Source organism: Eublepharis macularius, chromosome 8 (assembly GCF_028583425.1).
Source record: "Eublepharis macularius isolate TG4126 chromosome 8, MPM_Emac_v1.0, whole genome shotgun sequence".
NCBI classification, from domain to species: Eukaryota; Metazoa; Chordata; class Lepidosauria; order Squamata; family Eublepharidae; genus Eublepharis; species Eublepharis macularius.
In genome coordinates, this window is record NC_072797.1 from 100,472,279 (window position 1) to 100,498,236 (window position 25,958).

At 41.1% G+C, this 25,958-nt stretch overlaps 1 protein-coding gene across 1 annotated transcript in view; it reads left to right on the forward strand.

The window, feature by feature from the left end:
* Window positions 1-1,280: 1,280 nt before the first annotated feature.
* The window catches only part of APBA1 (amyloid beta precursor protein binding family A member 1), a 112,375-nt gene continuing 87,697 nt past the window's right edge, over window positions 1,281-25,958 (forward strand). The window contains exon 1 of the mRNA XM_054986595.1: window positions 1,281-1,448. The gene's annotated coding sequence lies outside the window, so the exon portion shown is untranslated. The remainder of the gene's footprint in view (window positions 1,449-25,958) is intronic.

Here is a 25,958-nt window from a genome sequence, read left to right on the forward strand (position 1 = left end):
AGATAGCAGTCTAGTAAAATACATACAGTTTTGAGCTCTTGCTCTTTTGTAAAGTGTGTAGATCAGGGATGAACAAATGGTTGGCTTTTATCTGGTCCCAAGTTGCACTATCAGATTTTAATCAAATTTTATTAAAGTTTGTCAACTTTGTATGGAAAGGAATAATGCTTGCATGTTATTTAAAAAAAGATATTGTACACTATTGTGTTACATCTCTTTTGGATCTGACCTGTAAAGCCTCAGTTATGTGGTCCCTTTGTTATTTATGAAAATTAATGGCAATTGCATCATGAGACTCATCTTGCATGACAAGATATCCTTTCAGTTCTGGGTGAGCTGATTAGTAATAGTGGCACCTGACTAGTTCCTGTTTTGCTATCCTGGGGTTTATAGAGCTCATTTTTGGAAATAATTCTATTATTTTAATTACTATATTTTGCATAAGATATAGCACTTGTAAAAGCTGAATTCAGGTTTCTCACTTGCAAGATCAATTCCTTGATTATTTAGTATTTACATGTCCTGCGTCTTGGAGGAAAAGAGCAGTTTTATGAAAGGAGTAAGGTGCTTCTCAGCAGGCAAGCAAGAATTCAACAAGCAGTGGCACTACTGACAGTCTGCCTAGCAGGCAGGTGCTGCTTTACTAGAAAAAAATAGGGCAGCCCTAAAGCGGCCTGTGCTTTACCATTTGTTAAGGAAAAGGCACTTTGTTATGTTTCCAGACTCACTATTCTTTATTATTATTTCAGATGCACTACGAGCTGGGGATCTAGCAGTCCCCCCCCCCCCCCAAACAACCCGCGGCTGGGCTAAACGATCAGAAAGAAGAGCTGTTTCCTCTTTCCGGGCATGCCTGCGAGCTTTCTGAATACGTGGGAAGGCTGGGTGGCGGCGGCTCCTGGCTGCGTTTGCTCGGAGATGTTTGTGTCCGCGTCCTCTTAGAGGCTGCAGTCGCTGACCTCGCCTAGAGAATAATGGCGCAGAGCCCGTAATGGGCAGTGAGAGGGGGCGCCTGCAGCAGTTACTCTTGGCGAGTTGAGAAGAGCCCTTCGCCGGTGGCCACCACCAACCCCAGCCAGGCCCTGTCGCTTCCTCTCAGTTTCAGGGGCGTGCGGCTAAGGACGGAGAGACAGCCGGGCAAGTGGCCGGGCCGCCCCCACCGAAGTCACGCGGAGAGCCTCGGAGGCGGGTCGAGGGAGGAGTAAGAGGCGGGGGCAGGAAGAGGCGCTGCCGCGGGTGACTGCGGAGCAGAGCCGGCTGGCGTGAGAGGAGGAGGAAGATGGTGGAGCGGGAGGCTGGGCTAGCGGCCGGAGTGGAAGCGCCTTCCCAGGTTTCCTGCTCGCCTGGGCGCAACGGCTGCCATCCGCGTCCGTGTCAGACCTGCTGCTGCTGCTGCTGCTGCTGTTGTGCGCAGTGAGAGGGGTTGGCGCGCAAGCCCCGAGCAAAAGGTAATCCTGAGGCGGCTTCTGTCTCGCTGGGGCTGAGATGGTGGCGCTTTGAATCGAGGGAGGAATGAGGGCGTCAGCAGGGGAAAAGATGGAATAAGCCAGAGAAGCTAGTGGCGGTTGACGCGGATGATGGATGGCGCAAAGGCTTGACGGAGACATAGGGCTTGCTCAGCAGAAGGGCCTGGGTTAGATGCGCGTGTATGTTGCAGTTGGGTGCGTGCGCGGCAGTGTGTGTGTGTAGTCCAACCTGTGTGATCTTCTATATCGAATTGGGGTCTTCACACTCAGCGCATCCACAGACTTTCCTTCTACCCAATTAGATACTGCAGCTAGGAAGGGGAGATGGAAGCTACCGGAGTCACAGTTTAATGTGCCGTGGCAGGAACGAGTGATGGCTGCATCGCTGGAGAGGTAGATTTTTGCAAGGAGGTGGGATGTTCTGGAAGATGGGGCGAGAAGAAGAGGGCTGGCTGGCTGGGTTTTAGGTTTGCGATGGAAGGCAAGGCACAGGCACACAAGTGATGCTCTCGCGTCTCGCTGCGCGCAGGGACAGGGACGACGGACGGCAGCTAATGACGCGCGTGTTTATCGGGAAGGAGTCTTGCTATGAAACCAATTAGAGCGGCCAGGCTTCCTGCTGAAGCTCGTAATCCAGGATTCGGCGTGGATTTCGGGACACGGAGGTGGGGAGTGGCAAATCACAACAGGGTACGCATGGTAAATGGGGCGGAGGTGGATGCGGGGGCGACGAAGACAAATCACTTCCTGAAGGAGGCGCTGCTGGCCGGCCTTCCTGACTGCATGTCTCCAGGGCAAGACCGCCCCTTGCGTGCTCCTACAGCCCCGGGCTTGTCTCCCAGTTGTATGCTAAGGCCAGGGAGCGGGGACCTGCTGCTACTGACACATACCAGTTCAGGGGAACTCAGGTTTCTTGACCTGCTTTGTTCCTTAAAGCTGCATCAGTATTCACTATTTCAGCTTAAATCCCATCCGGGTGGCCTATATTTTCATCTGTTAGCTGTGGGGGTGGTTAGCTGTGGGGGTGGTTAGCTGTGGGGGTGGTTAGGATGGCATGGTTTCACTCTGGCATGGTTTCACTCTGGAAGTGGGGGTGGGGGAGTCAAGTACCTTGGCTGTAACTGAGACTAATTCCGTTTTGGTGGCTTCTTGGGAAGAATGCATCAAGTTATATTTAATGTGTGATGTTTAAGATTTCTAAAATGTTTGTGGAGCGCCTCTGTTTAAACACAACAGTGTGCGTTACAAAAACTTAAGAAAAAGGCTCCCCTCCTCTTGCTAATTAGGTGCAAACAAACTAAAGTTTGGGCAGCAGACCAGACATGTGGCACTCATTTCTAACCTTGCGATATGCAGCATATTTCCATTCTGGAGGTATGCTTCAAGGTATGGACGCGTGCAACCATCAATACGTATTTAGGCATCACTCTGTTTATATATTTCAGAGATTCATCTAACAATCATCTGGACAGTATCTGAGTCACTGCCTTATGTTCTACTGCACTGCTGTCAAAATGAGAAGTCCTTTCCAGTGTACTCAGCCTATGCCTGTTGTTCCTTCTGAAGCACATATACAGCATACTGTTATATAGTCATTATGTGTGTGTGCATGCATTATATATATATTTGTGTCGGTTTTTAACAGAAGATAAATATAGAGGACATTTCACCTTTATCTTAAACCTGAAAGTCATTTCAGAAAATTCAAGTATACATCTGATGGCATAGTTTTGTTCCTGTTCACAGAAACTTGGATTCATATAACCTGCACTCCTAAACATATTAGCCACCCAGTCTTGTACATACCAGTAAACAGTGGGGCTTACTTTGGAGTAAACCATGATTAGGATTGGACTGCATGTGATTGACAGTGACCTCAAATATTTGGTGGCTGTTTAATTCCCTCAGTATTTTTGGTATGTTGTTCTAAATGAACTATAATTCTAGAGATATTAATCATTAATAAAAGGTCTGCTGTCAGCATGTTTTAAGGCACAGTTATAAACTAGTAGTATCCTGAAAATGGATGCAGTATAGATATAACACATTTTTACATTTCCTGTATATGACAGAACCACATTTATTCCATCTTCACTTTCATGCATTTCAAGAGCATTTCTGCTTATACATTTCAAATGTGTAAAAGTCTGATTAAATGATACGTTAGACATGAGTTGGGTTGGGAGGGTTTATAAAATGGGGAGGGGGTGCAAATCAGCTCCTGAACTCATGCAGAGGCAGGAGAAACATCATTATTCCCTCCCACTCCAGGGCGTTCACTAGCAGAAATGGTTGGGGGGGGCAGGCTGTTTGTCTGCTGCCAGTTCCACACTGCTCCTGGGTAGACTTGTGGAATGAGCAGAAAGACATATAGCCCTCCCCCCATAACCCTTTTCTGCTAGTGAAAGCACCTGAGGTGAAAGGAAGGGAATAACAATGCTCCTCCTGTCTCCCCATGCATTTGGGAGCTGATTTGCACACCCACACACTATTTTAAAGGTGAGAGTGGGGTCACACATTAAATGGGAACCCCAACCCACCTTGCATTTAACATATCGTCTAATCAGACCATAAATTGCTAGCAGACAGTATAGTGGGATACTTTCATATATGAATGGGCCTTTGTGCCTTATGCAGAATGGTGAACAAATTTAGTCAGAAGAGCTGTTCCTGACTTATGGATAAAGTGATGGGGGAAAGTTTCTTCTGTATTTTTGTCATTCAGTTCAAAAAAATTGGGTATCCTCACAGAGAGTTGGCTTTTTATGTGAAGGGACTCAGGTTTAAATCTCCATAGCACTGAAATAATAGTTTGAATAAATTGCTCTCATTTTCTCTCTCAGGCTAGCCTTGTACACATAATGTTTGTGACAAAGAATGAAGTTGAAGAATTCTGTTGTTTTTACTGTACAAAATTTCTTAATATAGGTTATATTAGTGTGAATTAGATGATATAAGCTTTGGATTTGAACTGATTTGCCTTGAATAAATAGTTGTAGTACCTATGAATTCTGTAATTCAGAGAGTTATTAAACCTCTTTTGTAGCTGTACTGGCTTGCAGCTATGTACTTGTTTTGCACTAATGCGTTTGGCTTGATTTAAAATAGCAGTAATGCATTTTGATTGTTGTTTTTGTCTTCTATCAGATATAAAGCCTAGAATTTTAGAAAGCTAGAAAAGAATAGATATATTAATAGTTTGACCTATTGGGCAGAAATGGAAAGATTGCCAGGGGAAGTGGATTCTAAGGAAGAGAGTGCATCTTCTGAAAAGCAGAAATGTTTCTTGTCAGATTATAAAGATTTATTTCTTCCATCTTTCTAACCATTTAATGCAAAACAAATTCTGCTGCTTGGAAAATAAATGTTAGTAAGGCTGAGATCCTAAGCATACTTATTTGAAGTAAGATCCACTGAAACCAAATAGATGCATTTTTAAATATGGGTTATAAATTTGGCTAATACACAGCTTTATAACTTGGCTCTTTCCCCAGTTAAATTAAATACTTATTAAACATATATTCTCCTCTTAGAGAAATCATTCATTGATTGCTGATGACATTTTTACCCCCTCCGCGTCAGCATTTCTGTTTGTTTGGCCCAAGCTTGTTTAACTGTCTTTAGTCTTTATTTTCAAGTAGATCTACATAGATCTACATACAGTAGAACTGTATACAATGGTATATTTATTTTTAAACTTGCATATTGCTCCACAACTTACGTTTTCAAAATAGTTAACTAAAATGCTGAAAACAATAAAATCCACCAGTGGTAGCTCATGGAGGGGGGCAGACACAGGGAGAGGAAGGTGGGTGAGAGCAACTGTTGGGTGACAGGAACTGGTAGTGGAGCTTCTGGAGTCCTGGCTGCAACAGCATGCAGGCGCAGAACTACTGAATGACTAGCGGACCCTGGCCATGTGAAGAGTGATGATGTCACTTGTTGGTGCCAGGTTTCCTAGGCCAGTAGCTGTGTGCCTGCCCAGTGCTGCAGCTGTGACCTCAGCAGTTCATTTGCTGCTTCCTGTTCCCTTCTGGTAGTGCACAGTGGTGGAGGCTGTCTTACCTGTCTCTCTGTCTTACTCTGTTTTTTCCCTCTGTCTTACCCTGTGGGCAATTGCTGAGATCCGCTATTATGCTACTGACATGAATATCTCAAGGATTTTAAATAGCTGTTCCCCAGTTGTGCTGGTTATCAGGCAAGTATTATTCTTTGGAGTGTTGAAGTAGTCACCGACAGAACAGTCTTTGCAGATTTAATTTGATTTTTTATCTATCTTGAGCAGTATCAGATGGCTAGCAGGTACTTTTATCTGATTTTTTATATCTTTAAAAAGAAATAAGGCAAGAGATGTTATCTGTTTGCCTGTCCTTCAAGAGAAGGTTATCTTTTCTAACTAAACTTTGACTGAAAGCGGGCCTGCCTGTCACAACCAATATTGAAGACAGTGTCCAAGGGTTTCCTTACTATCAAGGTTTCTCACAATGTTGTTCTTATGCATAGTTGTTTAAGTTCAATTTTGATTTTTGTAATGGTGCACTGTTGAAACTGTATAAAGTGAGAGATGTATTTGCTGCTCATTCCCCTACCCCGACCTCCCATCTTCCATTTTCAGCATCTGGCTATGCAAAATAAAATTTGAAGACCTTTAATGTAGCATCAAGATCTCTTCCTCCTTTAAGAAAAGTCTGAAGAAGCCTGTGCAGGAAGGGTGGATTGAGAGAATCTTTCCCGGCTAATTTTTTTAGTGCCCCCCCCCCCAAACATAGAGGGAGAAGTTACAAAGTCCTGCATCTTCTCCATAAGAGTGGAAAAAAACCAGGAGAGGGTGACTTTTATCTGAAAAATAATCAGAGAGGAAAAGTCGGAAGCAGCCTCTCTCTGTCCTGCCCTTCTTCTGCCCCAAGGCTGATCTTGGCTTTTTTATTTTTAAAGTGGCTAACAAGCACAGAACTCGATGTGTAGCTTGAGCCAGTATCTGTTCCCAGCACTCGTGCAGAGTTTCCCTCAATAGTACCTTTATTTTCACGGGGAGCAGAAGTATGGTGTACCACTCACAGCTATGACCCTTGTTCAGTGACCTTGTCTAGTGTGGCTCTTTTTATTCCCTTTTTTCTGTTTGTAGCTGAACTGTCAAATGAACTGAGAGACCATGGATCAGTTGGAAGAAGGGTTAGGAAATCCTGTTTCTTTGTTGTTCAGTGCCATATTTTTAAATACGTTACTCTCTGGAATGAGAGGCTACTTGTAAGACAGAATATGGGGAAACAGAATGGTTTCCAGTTGGCAAAATTTATATTATCTCTTTACCTGTTCAACTTTTATACAGAGCATATCGTAAGGAAAGCTGGATTAGATCTAGAAAATTAGTGAAAGGAACATTAACAATTTGAAATATGCAGATGACACCATGTTACTGGCAGAAAATAGTGAAGACTTGAAATGTCTACTTAATGAAGGTTAAAGACTTGAAATGTCTACTTAATGAAGGTTAAAGGAGAAAGCGCCAAAGCGGGATTACAGCTGAATTTTAAGAAGACAAAAGTAATGATTACTGAGGAATTACACAATTTTAAAGCTGACAGTGAGGAAATTGAAATTGTTTCAGATTTTCTATTCCTTGGCTCAATCATCAGCCAAAAGAGAGGCTGCAACCAAGAAAACAGAAGAAGATTTGGGAGAGCAGCCATGAGGGAACTAGAAAAAATCCTCAAAGATAAGGATGTCTCTCTGGGGACCAAGGTCAAGATAATCCAAACTATGGTATTCCCCATTACTATGTATGGATGTGAAAGTTGGACAACGAAGAAACCTGACAGGAAGAAAATTGATTCATTTGAAATGTGGTGCTGGAGAAGAGTTTTGCCAATACCATGGATGACCAAAAAGACAAGTGGATTTTAGATCCAATCAACCCTGAATTCTCCTTAGAAGCTAAAATGACAAAATTGAGACTATTGTACTTTGGTCACATCATGAGAAGACAAGACTCTCTGTAAAAGTCAATAATGCTAGGAAAAGCAGAAGGCAGTAGAAAAAAAGAGGAAGACCCAAAATGAGATGGCTTGACTCAATAAAAGAAGTCAGCTTCTTCAATTTGCAAGATTTGAGCAAGTCTGTTAATGATAGGATGTTTTGGAGGTTATAGTTCGGTGGCAACTTGGCAGCACATAATACAAGCATACATTTTACTGTGACAGTGGCTCAATTCCAGTGTCATACAGACATGCAGTAGAATAACTCACCCATGTGATGTTGCCCATACAGGATGTCATGTCAGTCCCTTATCCATTACACATGTGATGTGCATGCAATAGAAGCATGCCCATCCAGTGCCTGCACTATGGGTTCCTGATGTGCTAACAGCGTGTGCAGGTAAGGCAACCTAGTTGCAATTAAATACAGGGTTGTGAAACATGGGTGTGTTCTTGCTCGTCAGGCTTAGGCCAGGGGCCCTATATTTCAATTTTATCCTGGTCTTTTGGAAAGTTGTGCCTGCCTGAATTCTGTAGGAAAACAAGAGAGTTACATTTTCCTCACTCTTGATTGGTGGGTTATAATTCTAACATATTTTCATAGCACCATTGACACTCTCATACAAGAATTGTTCTCTCTTACTGTCTTTGAAAGCAGCAGTGGAAAAGCATATGTTTTATACTTTAAATTGCTAGTTCTGGCTTCCTCAGCGTAGGATGATAAGCTATCATGTTGACTCGCTACAGTGCAATGTAATGAAGGAACAAAATCATACGGACTTGGGGTGTGCCTAAAGGACTCACTGGAAATAAAAATTAAAGAGTTTCCACACTGCAAACCAACACTGTTAATAAAGAAAGAGGAAGATGAACACTAAGAGATGGAGAGGGTGTGCCAATTCAGAACAGTGACTACAAGCACAACTTAGCTCATAAAAATTGGGCTATGGAGAAGGGCCACTAAAGCATTCGTGTCTTGCCTAGTAACTGTCTTCTTAGTGAATCTCTCCATCAATCTGAGAAACTGGTCTTACTTGTTTTCTTTCTGTGATTTTAATTTTGTCTGCCTCTTCACCTTACTGAGGTGGGTGTTGAGGCTCATGTAGCTAACCTGCCAGGAAATGATGGCATTCTGAACAGAGTCAATAGGGGTCAGTCTCGTAACGGTTTGTTAGTGTTGCCTTCAACCTGTGGCTGTTTTTCTTGGAACCAGGAAGAGTGATCAGCTGGAAAAAAACCCTCTGGGATGTCAGTATAACCTAGTGGTAGAAAGGTGGATGTGACCTAAATTTGGTCTGTCTCAGTGGGATTCATTGGGTGGGTTTCTGATCCGCTTCTGTTGCCTATCTATAAAAATAGTTGGAGTGTGACTTAGGTGGCTGTCCTAGGTATAAGATAAAAAGAAAATGAATGGCCTCTCCCGTTAATATCTAGCAAAAATGAAGAGGAATCCCCAAGGGAGAGTCAAAATTACTCGACTGTTTATACATATAATCAATGTATACTGTATGTCTTATCCATTGCAACACAGTGCTTAATAAACATACATATATTTAAACAAAACTCAAAGTCCTTGAAATTATTCACAAAAGCAGTCCTGTATCCAAATGGTCCAAGGCTTGTATTCCGTTGAACATGGGAGTGCTGAAAAGCAAAATCCGGGCCGTGTGCACGGCCCGGATTTTGCTTTTCAGCACTCCCATGTTCAACGGAATACAAGCCTTGGACCATTTCAAGGACTTTGAGTTTTGTTTAAATATATGTATGTTTATTAAGCACTGGATAAGACATACAGTATACATTGATTATATGTATAAACAGTCGAGTAATTTTGACTCTCCCTTGGGGATTCCTCTTCATTTTTGCTAGGTATAAGATAAGCAACTTACTAAAGTGCTGTATTGGAACAAAACAGTCATAAACCATCTTTGCTATTCTGTGCAAGTCGGATCTTTGCTGCTGCTGCTGCTACTGATTATTTATACACTACCTTTCTCACTGAGATCCAAGGTGGATTACAGTACTGCAGGTGAATACAATACATGATCTAATCAATAGCTAGGACATTGACAGAGTAAAATATAACATGATCAGGACATAAAATGAAAACATACAGTAGGGTACAGTGGTTGTAAAAATGAAAAACTAGCAAAAAGCTGAACACAAAGATGAAAACTTACTGAATTTTAAGTGATAATAATCAATATGACATCTTTAGCAATGTTTAACTATCCAGTAGGAAAGTATTTATATCAGCAGACAATACCCAATAGCCTAGTATCGTATGTAGTCCCTCTCCTTTACCAGATATCTCTCTTGGGTTGTTACTTACGTCCCAGTGCTATACGCTAAGAATGGTAGGGTCTATCCTGTGTTTCTATTACTCAAAGGGCGGATTCAGTTTTGAAATTATTTCAGGGCAAGGTCCTTCCTCATCTCCTTTATGCAGTTGAAGTTTGGGGATGGAGAGAGGGAAATCTGTCTAGTATAGAAGTAATCCAGAACCATTTCCAAAGACGTATCGTTCTGTTTACCTTAATGAGATATTCTTAAGGTACTCTATTCCTGATGACCTTATAGGGTCTCTGGCCACTTACTCTCAAGTTAGGGATTGGATTTTTAACTCCGATGCATTGATCAATTGCTTCTAAATTCAAAAGCAGCACCATAGTTCAAATTTATTAAACTTGACCACGTCCACTCTCCTTATCTAGTTAACATCTCTGATTATAATCTTAGAGCATCCTTTACCCTATTGCGCTTTCAGTCCATTCCCTTGGCAATATTGTCTGGACATTATTCTCAAACTCCTATAGGCCAAACGGTCTGTATCTGTGGATCTCATACACTAGAGGATTTGCCTCATTTTATCATTTGTCCTTTATAGTCTGACCCCCCAGATCAGAGTTTCTGGCGGGATTTTTATCTGGTCTAAGCTTATACATAGATGCGGAGAAAATCTCATTTTTGCTTTCTGATGTTGACACATACATTTCATACAGTTTCACTTTTTGCCTTTGCTGCTATGAAGATAATGCAGCAAAGAAAGAGGGCATTGCCTGAACTTGCAGTTGACTTACTGATTAATGGTTTAAATCAATGTCTTTTTAAACAGAATTTTCCCCACATTTTGATAAATCTATATTGTATATAGTTGTATTTTACCTAATTTTTGTCTTATCTAATGGGGTTTTTGTAATTTAGTGACAGCCTATGGCTATACACAATAAACTCTGAACTGAATTGAACCCAGCACTATGAGTAGAAAGCCCTCCTGAATAATTCAGTCCTGCATCATTTATGGAAAGCCAAGAGAGTGGAAGCTTTCCTGACCTCCTCAGGCAGACCATTCCACAAGATGGGGGCTGCCACTGAGAAGTGTGTATATGGGCAGTTGTTGATTTAGCCCAGCTGCAGTGGTATCTACAGAAGGCTCTGTTCAGATGAGTGACACTACCTTGACAGAACATGGGGAATAGAGGCAATTTTGCAGATGGGGCCTAGGCCTTTAAGAGCTTTAAATCTAAATCATAACCTTGAGTTGAGCCTGATGGTGGAATAGAAGTGATATGCATGCTCCATCTAGCTCCTGAAATTAAATGAATTGCAGCATTTTGCACCAGCTGGAGTCTCTGAGATGACTTTGAGGAGAAACCTTTGTAGAGTGAATTACAGTAATCTCATCTTGATGTTACCATGCCATGAATCCAGGTGGTCACATCAGCCATTTTGAGGTAGGGGGCCATCTTCTACAGTCTTGTGTACTTACTGATTCAGTTTTGAAGATTTCATAGTGGCCAAGAGGTTTATGAAGTTGCTTCTAAAAGTAATATGGATTTTACATGCATGAAGCCGTGTATTAGCAGTGATTGAAAACAAACCATTGCTTTTTTGTTTCAAGTTATTGATCAGCATAATAAGCCAGCTGCTCAGAGCAGTAACAAAGGCATTTTTCTGTGGTTGACACTTATTCCAGGTTGTATATTGCTGGCAAGCCCTGCAAATATATACTTTGTTTTAAAAATGAAAATCTATCAGCGTTTTTCATTGCATAGTTTCAACTGTAATGTTTGTCTAGAGTTGCATGCTAATGGAAGCATCTGTTTTGGTACTGACGATTTTAGTAGAGAAAAACCCAACATTTATTGTTAAGTTCATATCCACTGAATTGTGTTAATTTAAATTATCCTCTCTGGTAAATGAAGTTATAGATACTATATAATATTGCTTTAAGAAACATACAAAATGATTCTTATTGGCTTTAAGTATTCCATGATGGTCTGATATTATGATATATCAGGGGCACCTGAGAAATGTGAACAACAGCGAAATTTGTGATTGAGAAAAATACCAGCCTGGAAGTTTAACAGCTCCAAAAATACATTTTTTTCACTAAAGGAAAACCTCAAGCTTATTTTTGGTTCGGCTTGTAAAATTTATTTATAAGAGCCAGACAGAGGTTTAATTTGGAACAATGTGTATTAGAAATGAAGGGGAAAATATGGAATAACTTAGTTTATCTTGTGTTGACAGACAATTGATTGTGTTTTAGAGAGAACAAAAAAGACATCTTCAACAGAAGGAGCTTTTAATTGTTCTGTTGACTTTTACTAAAGCATAATTTTAAAACTTCTTCCTATTTACAATTATGTGGAAGTTTGATTTGTAATTGTATTAACAAAGTGTACTGCTTCATATTGATGTGGTTTCAGCAGGATTAATTTGTGCATGCTGCTGTGCATGCCGCTGTGTGTGACTTCCCTGTCTGGGGCAGGTGTGCGTGTGTGTTATGTGCCATCAAGTCACCGCTAACTTATGGTGACCCTATGAATGAAAAACCTCCCAAACATCCTATCTTTAACAGTCTTGCTCAGATCCTGCAAACTGGAGGACATGGCTTCTTTTATTGAATCAAGCCATCTCTTGGAGGGCCTAAAATCCAGCTCTTGTCTGTTTCTCATGGGGAAGTTTAACTTGGACTGCTTTCATGCCATCTAAAATTACTCTTAGGAGTTTAATAATCATTATGTAAGGCGTGCAATCCTGAGAGCATGGAATAAATACAAACTTAGGTTTTGTTCGAAAATACCTCTCTGGCTGTCATCACAAGAAGCTCGTTTTAGAAGGGAAATGGTTAGCCCACCTAAATGGTTAACTTATCAGGATTTATTGGAATTCTCTCAGGACCAAGTTAAAATTAAATCAAGAGAGGACTTAGCAGCAGAAGGGCACTCCTGACAGTGGTTTCCATATATGCAAATTCTGGAGAGATTCAAATTAGACAAGAGTCATTATGACTTTGAGAAATCTAAAACAGAATTTGAAATAGCCCTTTGTACAAATGATGAACATGTTATTTCTAAAATGTATAAACTTTTGTTGAGGTTTGAGACGGAAGAAGAGCAAGTAAAAGAATATATGATTAAATGGGTGAAAAATTGTGGACACAATATATTAATGGAGCAGTGGGAAAATATGTGGACAAGAGGGCTGAAATTTACATTAAGCTCCAGTATTAAAGAAAATTTTTACAAAATGATGTATCGTTGGTATATGACTCCTGAAAAATTGGCTAGAATGTATAAGGGGGCGTCAAATGTATGTTGGAAATGTGCCAAACAAGAAGGGACATTTTTTCATATGTGGTGGACATGTAAGAAAGCAAAGAGTTTTTGGTTGCAGATACAATCATTCATTCAGAAGATTTTGAAGATTAAACTTCAGCTGAAATGAGACACTTTTCTGTTGGGAATAACGGACAGCCAATTGGAAAAAAACTTTAGAACACTGTTTTTATACTTTATTACAGCAGCAAGAGTACTTTATGCACCCTGGGGATGGGCGGTATATAAATTGAAAAAATAAATAAAATAAATAAAAATAAAAGTGGAAAACTACAACATTGCCTACAGTGGAGAAATGGTTGACAAAAGTTTTGGAGTTTGCATCAGTGGCAAAACTTACTGCATTGATTAGAGAAAGGACATTAGTTAACTTCTTGACTGAATGGAAACTGTTAATAGACTTTTTGCATAAATGGTTACCATTCATTGAATTCATTTCCAATACAAATCACTCTGCACCTAAGCACTTACTTTTTGTTACTCAGATTTGAAGCAACGACTATCAAATAATTGGAAAAAAAATGCTAGTTGTCTTTGTTTTAACTATATTGGCATGACGTTTATTATCTAATTTCCTTATTCCTGTATAAAAACTAAAGCATTTCACAAATTTCACATCTATGCATATAATTGTATATAGTTCACTAAGACTTTGTTGTTGTTCTATTTTACTTCTGTATACTGTTTTTGTTTGTTTGTTTGTTTGGTTTTTTAAAAAATAAAAAAAATTGGGAAAAAATAGACTTTTTGCATGAAATGGATAACAAGGATTTGATGACATCTGGATTTATGGATTAAGAAACATGAACAATAGAAAAAAGAGGGGTTTTGTGACTAACCTGGATTAAGTATGACTCTAGAAATGATATATACTTGTTGCGGAGAAAATTGCAACTCAATCTGTAGTGTAATCTAGGTTTTGTTGTTGTTTTCCCTTTCCCTTTTAATTATATAGATATATATATTGTTAGTGTGTCATGTTTAGAATTGTGTTTTTTCTATTCTCTATTGTTTATTATGTTATGGTTTATAGTTTAAATAAAGAAAAATTTTAAAAAGTAAAAAAAAATTACTCTTAGGGAAGCAACATCTTAGGGAGTTCTTGCTTGGCATTCTAATCCGGGTCGGAGCAATAACTACTCTTTTTGTGTCCCTTGACAATTATGATAATTCTTTGCTTTCTGATGATATATGGTAGGTGATCCCATGTTTCTGTGCTTTGTCAGACATCATTTTGTTTAAAAATAAGGACTTGCTGTACATTCAGGCATTGCAATGATCCACAACTAGCTATTTTTGAACTCTCCCCCTTCTCCCTCTCAGCACTGTATTAAATTATTCCAAGCCTACTTGATTAGTTGTAAGTTCTTATATTTCTGGACAGCATCCCAGAATGCAGGGAGAGCAAGATGGAATAGACTGGTTTGGAGATTTTGTGGGATTTGGAACGATTGGGTTGCTGTCATACTGTGGGTGTCATAAAATACTTTCAGTGCATTCTCTTCTTGATCTCATTTTACCACCTAACTGTTAGCTTAACTGCTAGTCAGATATAACGGTCGGAGAAAGAGATCACTAGAAGTCTGTTTTCTCCCTTATTCATATGGTTGCTTTCACGTATCACATCAGTGTTGCCACACATGTGTTGACACACAAACGTATGTCTCTGGCAAAATTATATAATGAGGTTACAGATGTTGCTGCTTGTGAGCATGAGGCAAGGAATATGCATGCGAAAATGGAAGCATTTGGAAGTATAATTTGATGAGACATCAATTGAAAGTAGAGAGGTTTGAGAAGCTATTGTTTACCTCTACCCCAAGTGGCAGAAGAACAAGTTCCTCTACCGGCCAGCCTGGGACAGTACTTAAGTGCACTGGCTGTGATTCCTCTTTGAAAATTCACAGATACTTCATAAATATTTGTGAAAGCCGAACGGATCTCATAGAACAAAATGGTACTTATTTAAATAGATGACAGGATCATCGATGCTAAAAGAAGAGTATGCTTGCAAATATTTACTTTTTATTTCTTTCACAGCCAAGTCATTTTGAAGGTTACAAAAGACAAGAGTGATAATTGCTTTATCTTGCAGAACACCCTCAGATCCCATACTACTTTCAATATATTTTAATTTTAAAAAACAACAAAAAATCAATATAAAACTTAGGTTAGTTCCAAGAGATAATCCCAATAGCAGCAGCTACAGATGGGAATGATTTATGTTACCCATCTAAGAATCCAATGTTTATAATATTTTCATCAGTGCTCTGTATATTTCATTATAACATTTCCTCATTTTAATTCTACCGAGTAAGATCTAATTAGCTGTCTGCTATGCTTTACTAGTTCTGCTTCAGAAATACAGCAGCTCATTAATGTGGGGGAAAGTATATGCTGTATGTGGCTAAATAATCTCTCCCCCCCCCCACCTACAGAATTACCATTATCTTCACGTGTGCTCTCAAAGACTTGTCTTGACCAAGAAAAATTAAAAAGTAAAATGTCATTCAAGAAAGGCAGATGACAGAAACTACATAATGTAATTCTCACTAGCATTATTGCCCCTGATACAATGAACGAGGCAAGAAGTTTTTTCAGAATGACAAGGACAGCAAAGGTGGACACACTGAGATAGAGAATCATGCCGTTTCTCTAGATAATTGTACTAGATCTTTACATGCAAATGCTACAGTTCATGCAGAGTACTCATGCAGGCCATGAGTCTGTTCATCTAGCCCAGTGTTGTCTGGTAGCAGTTAGAGTGTTGGATTAGGATCCAAAAGATCCAGTTTCTGATCCCTTCTCTGCCACGGAAGCTGGCTGAATGACCTTGTGCCAGTGTCCATGCATGTTCAGCCTAGCCTATCTCACAGAGTTGTGAGAATAAAATAGAAGATGACAATGCAAGCAGCTTTGTGTTCCTACTGGGGAGAATGGTAGAATATAAATGAAAATAAATAAATAAACCAAGTAGTAGCAGTTGTCCAGAGTATCAAATGGAGTCTTTCCTGAGATCCTTCTGTACAGACAGCGCAGGCTGAGCTTTGGGCCTGTTTCGAGATTTCGAGCACATACCTAGCACTTACCAATGGGTATAGACTCCTCCAAAGTTTGTGGCTGAGGGTGGTAGATTATTATACAAGGAATGCAGATTTGCAAAATCCAGATTCATCTGGATTTACAGTGAACCTCAAAGGCACCCAAGTCCTAAGAATGGCCCCACCCACCTGACTCTTGGCCATTTTGGGCCCATTTCAGCCTGGATTGGGGCCGAAATGGCCTGGATCGGGCCTCTGACGGGTAGTGGATCACTCTCCCACTCAGCAGCGGCCTGATCCTGACCATTTTGGGCCCATTTTTGGCCCTTTTGGGCCCAATTTCAGCCCTGAATGGCCAGGATTGGGTCCAAAACAGCCAGGATAGATGATGTCAGGGGGTGTGGCATATGCAAATGAGTTGCGCTAATGAGTTATGCTAATTAGTCCCTCCAGCTCTTTTTCTACAAAATGACCCCTGTATATTACAGATCCATGTTCAGTGTCTCATGAAGATTCCAAATGATGTGCTACTCAAATTATCAGTAAAATTTAATTATATGTTGTGGCCTCCTTCAGAATGACCTCTCTGTAAAAGAGCAAGTATAAAAGGCACAACTGAAAAACAAGTACTAGTATGCATACTTTTTTAATCAGCATTTATCCTCATGTCATTTCCTATATCAAGATGTACCAATTGAGTTTTTCTGATAATTTGAGCTGCATATTAATTGGAAACTTCATGAGACATTGAATATGGATCTGTGATAAACATTTCTACCATACACTCTGTCCATGTATCTCAAATCCAGTTTTAGATAGAAGATGGAAGTCAGCTAGGATTTGGGAGACTCAAGCTCGCACCCCCTTGCCATGGAAGGTTGCTAGGTGACCTTGGGCCAGTCACACGCAGATTGGGTATAAATGAAGGAAGGTTGGGTATAATTGAAGTATATAAACTGGTGTTTTCTTGTGTGTTACCTAACTTTTCTATAAAAAGGCCACACAATAAGGGAAATTAGAAAAAAAATATTAGGAAGGAAAGAAGAAGGAATGTAATGATGCAGTCTTACAAAAAAAAGGTCAGAAACATGTAGTAAATAAAATTAGGATACTTCCAAGTTCAGATTGATTTTTATTGAAATACCAATATTCAAAACTTTCCATATATGCAGCAAATAGATGATTATATATTATGAATGTAATAATGTGATGAAATTTCTTGCCAGTTTTTAATCACTTTCAAGACAGGCTATCTTTTGATATCACTCTGTTAAATATCCTGTTTCTTCTGAATTGTAGTTTATTTCTGTTTACATTTTCTCAAATTGCTTTCTTTAGGCACTCTTAAAAGATGCCACACTAGCATTGAGTGCATTAGCATTTCTTAAGTAATGAACAGACTAGCAGTAGAAGCTGAAGTTGTGCTTTTAAACAATGGCATTCCAAAGTGAAAACTGGTACAAGGAAAGTGTATTATTTGCTATATTCAATCTAAGGACAGCTATATTAATTTCCTTCCACGTCTTCCATTGATTAGAAACTTGAGACACAGGCAACAATAACCTAAAGGTGACTTAAATATTCATAAAAGCTATGTGAAATAGTCTTCCAGGGATCATACCGCTTCAGAATACACGGAAGTCATTGAGACAAACGCAAAACTCCTGTATTTGAAAAACTGAGTCTTGGAGGTGCATGGTTTCCACACAGGGACAAGATTTTGTGATTTCTCCAGTGTAGAGGCAATGGGGCTACCGCATGGCAGGCTGACCCCTCCCCCTTCTCTGGGCTATTGGGCTTTTCATTTTTTTTAAGAAATGGCAATTGAATATTGTTATAATGCTCAAACAATGTGTGTAACAGGAATTCTGAATTCTCAGCTTTCATTTAAAAAAAAGTTTGTCTCTAGCCTCATTCATTGTGAAGATACGCCTTTCTCATTATGTCTCTGCAGTGGAAGAGGCTAGAGACATGCTTTTTTAAAGAAACAAAGCTGGGAATCTGGAGAGTTTGTAACATATCCAACTCTATGATCCTATGATTCTATATCATTATAACAACATTCAATTGCTATTTAAAAAACAACAATAAAAAGCCTCCCAGTGGTGGGGGGAAGAAATGGCTGCCATGTGGGCTGGAAAATCCAAACTTTCCCACCAACACCATAGTCAACCCAGGCTTTATTATGATCTTCCCAAGATTTCACAGCAAACCAGGTCTGAGAAAGATTAGAGGACAGCTGAGAAAACCCTAGGAGTTGCACGAATGCACCACAATGCTGTGGGGAAGGAGGAAATAACTCCACTTCCCAGCAGCATTGAAACTTAGGCAGATAGCCGAAGTGGAAATGGCCGGGGTGACTAGGCCAGCCATCTCCTTGGCATTCTGGTTTTCTGTTTGTTAGGGATTTTGATTAGAGAGACCTTAAAATATATACTCTTCCACCAGCATTCTGAAGTAGCAAAGTATTTTCTCTCAGTGTTTGGACTGGCTCAATGTTTGGATTGTGTTTTAGAAGGAAAGATTGTTGAGATGAATAGTTATGTACAGCTGGAAAGAAGAGTGATATAAATCATACATTTAAATGGAACTTGCCATTTCTGTTTCAGTATTTCCCAGAGAAAAGTGCTTTGGAATTGGTATTTATACCAGTATTATTAATTAATTTATAGCCCGCCCTCCCCACAAGCTGTATGATTACAGCAGTGTAATCATACAAAGATAAAACATTTAAATACATTTAAAATACATTAAAATCAAAACCAACAATATGAACAATCAAATCCAAGATGGCAGCCTCATCTACTCTTCCCAGCACAGCTTAAACAAAGGGAGGGAGAGGGGGTACAACTGATGATTTCCACTGTGACTTCGCATATGAGGGGGCAGGGGGTTATAGCCCCCCCCCAGCAGGAGACTGGTCAGGAGGCATTTCCAAGGAAATCTTAGGCTGGCCTCAACCATATGCCAGGTGGAACATGTCTGTCTTACAGGCCCACTGAAAGTCTTGGCGGGCCTAGGTGTCCTCTGACAGAGAGTTCTACCAGGTTGGGACCAGGACTGAAAAAGCCCTGGCCCTGGTCAAGGCCACCTGAGCCTCCCTGGGGCTGGGGACCACCAGTAGATGTTTTCCTGCTGATCTAAGCATTCTCTGAGGGTATATACGGGGAGAGATGGCCCCTCAGGTATGCTGGTCCCAGTCAGAATGTGTCGATTCATAATTAAATGGAACATGGAGCAGAATGCTTTAATTTTTTATAATTTCAAAGAATTAACCGCTTCAGAAAATGGTACATGATACATTACTAATTAAATTCTTGCTCATGATTTATGTCAAACTCTGTTAGGACGATAGGCAGAAAGTAATTGCACAGAACACCACAAATTGTGTTTTTATTTTCAAATATGAATTTCTGATTGTGCCTGTCTTTTTTTCTTCTTTACATATTCAAGATCCTAAAGAAAGATTTTTCAAAAGTGCTGAATAAATGCTCAGAACTTTACAGAAGCAAGGTTTTGTGCATGGGTGTGTGTGTAAATTAGGGCTGCCAGCTGTTAGGAAATTCCTGGAGATTTTGAATGTGGACCTTGGAGAGAGTGGGATTTAAGGAGAGAAGGAACCTCAGCGGGATATAATGCCATAGAGTCCAACCTCCAAAGCAGCAATTTTCTTCAGGGGAACTGATTTGTGCGGCCTGGAGATGAGTTGTAATTCCAGAAGATCACCACCACCACCTAAGGATTAGCAACCCTAAGTAAAGTTATGGATCCAAATAATTTGAGAACTGAACAAGTTGCAGAACTCAGATAAACTGAGGGCAAAAAGGCGGGGGGGGGCACCAGGTATTCCATTGGCATTCTTCTGGAAGGTCTGCTTCTTCATATATTTCTCCAGCAGCTGAGCAGAATTCCAGTCCTGAGGTGTGATTAATCACTACCTTTGTGACACCTTCTTTTAGTGAAGCTGAGTTTCCTATCTCTGGATGAGAATGGCCCATATTTCCCCCCATAAAACATTGTGTTTTTGGTCTTTTCTGTGTTCATTTGCACATGCAGTGTAAAAATACAAAGATGGCTTTGAAGTTGATTATACGCAGAATATTAAATTCACCACCTCATGCATTAACAGTTAATTCATCATTTTAGCAGTTCTCACTGTTAAAAACACCTCTATTTTTACTGTTGAGATGCTAGCATTTATCAGAATGATGAGAGAAAATTGCTAACAGTAAAGCCACTTGTTTGTATCCTTCTGTGAATAAGAAGAAAGAACTTAAAAGCCCAGTCCAGTGCGTTGAAGTACATCACTGACGTGCACAGGGATTTCCATAGAGCATAACTAGGGTTGCCAACTCCGGGTTGGGAAATTCCTGGAGATTTGAGGGATGGAGCCAGGGGAGCACAGAGTTTGGAGAGGCGAGGGACCTGATCTCTGTTATATGGAGTTCCAGGAGATCTCCAGGCCCCACTTGGAGTTTGGCAACCCCAAGCATAACAGATTCTGGTTCATTCCCTCTCTCTTTTGTTCATGCACAGGAGCATTCAGAATGCTAGGCAGTTATGGAAATGGGAGGCCTGTGTGTGTATATTGCACAGTACACTGAGAGGGGAAGGGTGGTATTTGGGAGGCATGATAGGCCTTCCATTCCTTGTAATGGCCTGGATTGCTGAGTTTAACTCTGCCATTTGAGATTGTCCAGGCACTGCCCTCTTGTAATTTCTGTTATTTAGTGAAAAAAATAGTGCTAGAAAACCTTTCCACATACTCATTGACATCTTTGTTTAACTTCTTTATGCTGTCATATATCTAATAGGAGTAGTTGGTAGGCTTACCGTGTGCCTACTTATGGTGTGCAGTCTCTTGGAGATTTGATCCAAAATAAACAAGAAAAATGTTGCCATCCTATGTATTGATATGGCACATCACTTCCTGGTACAACCTGAAAGTGAGCTACCCATCGTCACTTTTGGATTGTACCTGGAAGTGATGTGATGTCACATACCTCCCCACAACTCAGCACATCCAACCCTTCCACTGGTTGTGAGGCTTGGCCCCATCATGTGGATCATAAAATCTGTAAATGGGGGAGCGTTTTGTATTTCTGGTAACTTGAGGTTTCTGTGTTTGTTTTACTTGAAATTTAGTACTCTTATTAAATGACTTTGGTGGACAGGTAAAAATCAAATTATTGGTATCCTTCCAAAATAAAAAGATGTTATCAGAAGAATATTACAACGTACCAACACTGTTGTTACTCTGCATTGGCAAAGATTTTATTTCCCCATTAGTGTTCCATTCTCTGCTACATGATGCTCTTGGGCCTGGCTTCTCATGAAAATAAGCAGTGCAGCAAAGATGTACTTCAGTTTTCTTGGATCATTTCTGTGTTAGACATTGATATAAATGTAAACGGTAAGCATTAGTCTTCTGCCTTCATCTTTGTTGGCTTTAATTTGCCTGGGCTCTTTGTAAGTAGTGTGGAGACCTGAATTCAGTATTTACTGATCACAAATGTTCCTGGTAATGAGCTGCAGAGAATTAAAAGCATTACTTAGCTGAGGCATCTATTTGATTCTTTTGTTTTGGTTTCTGCCATGCTTGTAAAAGTTCATTATAAGGATTGGGTAGGGATTGGGTTTTTAGCATTGATCCTTATTAGAGGAAGACTAGAAAAAAGTAAATAAAAATCTCTGTCTTCCGCAAACCCTTTCCATTTAAAAAGGCTGGAAATAGTGAAACCATAATTACAAGTTGCGACTCTGGGAAAAGGAAATCTCTTAATCACTTGCACAATCATCTATTTTTCCCCTCCTTGCCTAAGGGCCCATTTTCTGCTCACTTTCTCAGTTTGTTTTCTCTTCTCCAACCTCTCCAATCACCCATTTTTCTGTCCACTGTCCAGCCAGCCCAATCAGGTGACCCCCTCCCCTCCCATCTTCCTTAACCTTTTAAAAAACCCATAGCTTCTTGGGTTGTTTGTAGCATTTGAGGGAGGGGGGTCCACCCTAATCTTTTAAAACTTTTTATATTATTTTACAAAGCTTTCAAAGGCCTCACCTTGCAGATATTTTGATAATTCATTATATTATTTTTTTTAAGGAAAACAGGGATGGTGATGGAGCTGCATCCTTTACTTCTCATGAAGCTTTTGCCGTGCTTTTATTGGTGTGGGTGCAAAATAATTCTGCTTGCGGTCTCACTTGCTCACTGCCTGCCTCGTGACGTGTTTCTGTGGTCCACCTCTTCTCTAAAATGCTCCTATATATTTTTTACATAACTGTACAAGTAGCCTAAATGTTTAATAGGGTCACCACCACCAGCTGTCTTTCCTGCCTGCTGTATCCAACGATACAGTCTAACAGTCTAATACAATGCTGAGGGCTACTGTGGCAGTGGCTGCCAGCCACTGATACAAAAACAGCCGCTGGTCCATTCTTTATGGACATTCCGCAGGGGAAAATAACAGCACACACCCCTCTAGAAGACACAGATGGCACAGCAAGCATGAAAAAGTCAATGGAAACCTCAGTGGCATCTACCAATCAGACAATGGCAGCCAATGATGCCCCTGTGGGTGGCGCACAAAGGCCCAGCCAATCACTGCCCAGTTTCCCTTGATACCACTCACTCCCCTACAAACACAGAGTCAGCAGACAGGGAGGAAAGACCCAACAACAACAGCGAAACCCCAGTAGAGGCAAGTGGACTGATCACCTCTCCCCAACAAGGGCCTGACTGGCAGTAAAATTGCTGTCCACATGCAACCATCCCTGTTCCAAGCTGTCACCACTTCCTTTCCATTGAAAAGTGCGTTGGAACAGCTGCCAGGCACCACAAACCACAGTTGTATCCTGTCCCCTGCCTGAAGGGTGGGGGCATCCTGGCAAAAGAGTGTGCTAACAGCCCTGTATGGGGCTTCTGGCATCCCTGCCACTCCCACATCATAGGCTGTTCTCCTGATTACACTTCCATCAAGGCAATATGGCTCCCACATCCAAGGCTACTGGTTTGTACAAGGGAGACAGGGGCGACATGTGCAGAGTCCTGGACTGGGCAGCTGGATTCCCACCCCTACTCACTTGCCAGTACATAGTCACTTTTAGGGTTTAGTCTCTGGGGGAGGGGGTACCTGTAAGGGTTCTGAAATGAGACATATTAGCCACACCGCATGGACTTTGCTCTCTCCCTTGGGTTTTACTGCTAAGTGCTCCCTCAGTGGTTCTAAGTGCCCCCACTTAGTTTATGTAGTGCTGGGCGGGGAGCTATGATTGGGGTGTGGTGGGAAGGGGATTGGCTCTCTCTGAGGAGAGTGTGATTTGTTGCAGCTGTAGTTGGCATCGTGTACTTTGCCAGGGCTTTGGCGTGGGACTGTGTTGGGGGGGCACTTGTCTTTTTCTGTTGTATGGGTGACTGTGGGCTACACCCTGGGTTTTGATGGCATATATTTCCACTGGTTTTGGTGTGTGTGTGTGTGTTCCCATGCATCTTAGGAAGCTGACTAACTCTCAACACATCCCTAGTTCTGCTTCTTTCTCTTGGAGATACAACGGCATATTTTGGAGATACATAGGCAGAGTGCCTCAACTTCTGCACCCTCTCCCCTCCCCATTAGTGTGTGCTGTTAGTGTGTTAGTGGACTGATTGTTGCCTGCTTATTAATATTTTTAAATGGAGCAAATTATGTAGAAGGTGGGTTGGAGGAAGGTGGCACCTCAGATCAATAGGTTGTTGTAGCACTGTCCCATCTCCAGTGATGTGGAGTGGAAAGTTTTCCATTTCGAAAGAGCCATAATTTCATAAAAATAATGAATGGGATGCCATTGCCAATATAATAGTAGACGAGCTTGGCAGTTTCAGAGAAGTAATTAATGTTTTTTCAGGTGCTTATCCCTAGGAATTTCCAGATAGAGTACATGTAGGTTTCCTTGACTGGTAAAATAGGGTTGAGAGGATTAAAACCTCCGATATCTATATAACAATTGAAATTTTAAAAATCAAGCTATGATTTTATCTGAATGGCTGTGTACGTCAAACCAAAGTTAAACGTCGTTCATTTTCTTCTGTGCAGTCAGTAGGTTCTGTAGCTTAAAATTTCTCTAGAGGGCATCTGTCCTGTCCTAAAGCACATGCGCAGCTTGTTTCCCGCTGAAACAGCCCACGCTCTTGGATGAGCGATGGCCCCAACCCTCAGTTCCTCTTTTGCCACTGATTGGAGAGGTTCTTCTTGGCATTCTTCTGTCTGCATCATTTCTTCGCCTGTCCAGAGATGGAAGATAAAGGGGCAGTCAGAATGGCTGAAAAGGCCCTATTAAAACATACACTCAGTGCAATACAAAAATGATTAAGACAAACAGGCACTCTCTTTGCCTCGTGTGTTGGGAAAGGTGCATAATGTTCACTCTTGCAAACACTACCAGAGTTTTATCCCTAAGGCCAGAGCAAAAAGAGTCACCAGGCTCAAAGTCACATGATGGGAATTGGCATTGTTGACTGTGACTACCCTATCTCCTAAATAAGCGAAGTCTTCTGCCCTGGCAGAGCTAGCCAACCGGTTGCATTTGACACCATCAGCTGGCTCGCCATCGAAGGCTCTGAGCCCATTGGATCTGACTGCACCACCTGGGATCCAAAGGCATCACTTGAACTCGAGCACATTGAGTCCATCAGATCCAAAACCACCAAGGATCTGCCAGTTGGCCTCCAGTACCCCAAGTCCTTCATATCCAACAACATCAAGGATCCACCAACACCAATGGGCTTCGAGTATGCCAAGTCCATCAGCTCTGACAGTGCCCCTGATCTGACAATGCTCTGAATCTAAAGAGCTGCTGGATTTGACAGCAAGAGCTCTATCAGTGACACCTGCCTTTATGGATCCACATTTGGCTCCAAGCCCAGTCAGTCATAGATCCGAGGGAGCGGAAGGACCACTTCCAGAGTCGTTGGAACTTCCCAGGAAGATCAGGTACAAGTCAAAGCATTAGTTCAAGCATAAGCAGAACTCCCACAGAAAGGCTGTTATAGACCTAGAAGTGGGAGATTTGGGGGCCTTGGGACCCCACTTGCCCCTTTTCCTCACTTAGGTTTGGTAAGTTCCTCGGAGGAGGAAAGAGAATTACCCTGAGCTCCCTTGGACCCAACCTATTGGGTGCATAGACAGATTTCACACCAGAGCTGCTGTGCACACCGATGCCCATCATGGTATCAGGGAGTGCTGCCACCTTCAGTAATTGATTAGGGAGAGCCTTATAGAGCAGAATCTGTGGGATCCGCATCTGACTTTGCACAGCAAATGGTGCACCATTGACAGCATTCCATTCTTAAATCACCCAGAGCCTTATTTGGGGGAACAAAGCCCAAGTCTGCTATCCGATCCATCACTGGATGAGGTGTGAGGGACAGAGAATCTGTTTCCCCCATAGATGGCTTTTGGCTATATGCTGAGCAGATGCTCCAAATGGCCAAATCCTTGGATATATATGTGGCATCTTTTGAGCCAAAGCCCAAGGACAAAATACTGCAACACCCATATTCAGGAAACCCAGCCAACATTGCACTTCTCATGATCCAGAGGTCTGTAGAACTGATGTCTACATTGTGTGAGAAGCCAGCATCTATTCCCCCTACATAGAGGAATGCTTTATAAATGATTTGGATGAAGGAATAGAGAGATGCTTATAAATGATTTGGATGAAGGAATAGAAGGAATGTTTATTAAATTTGCAGATGCTACTAAATTGGGAAGGGTAGCAAATATGGTAGAAGACAGAGTCAGGATACAGGATGATCTTGACAGGCTGGAAAACTGGCTAAAACAAATAAAATGAATTTCAACAGAGATAAATGCAAAG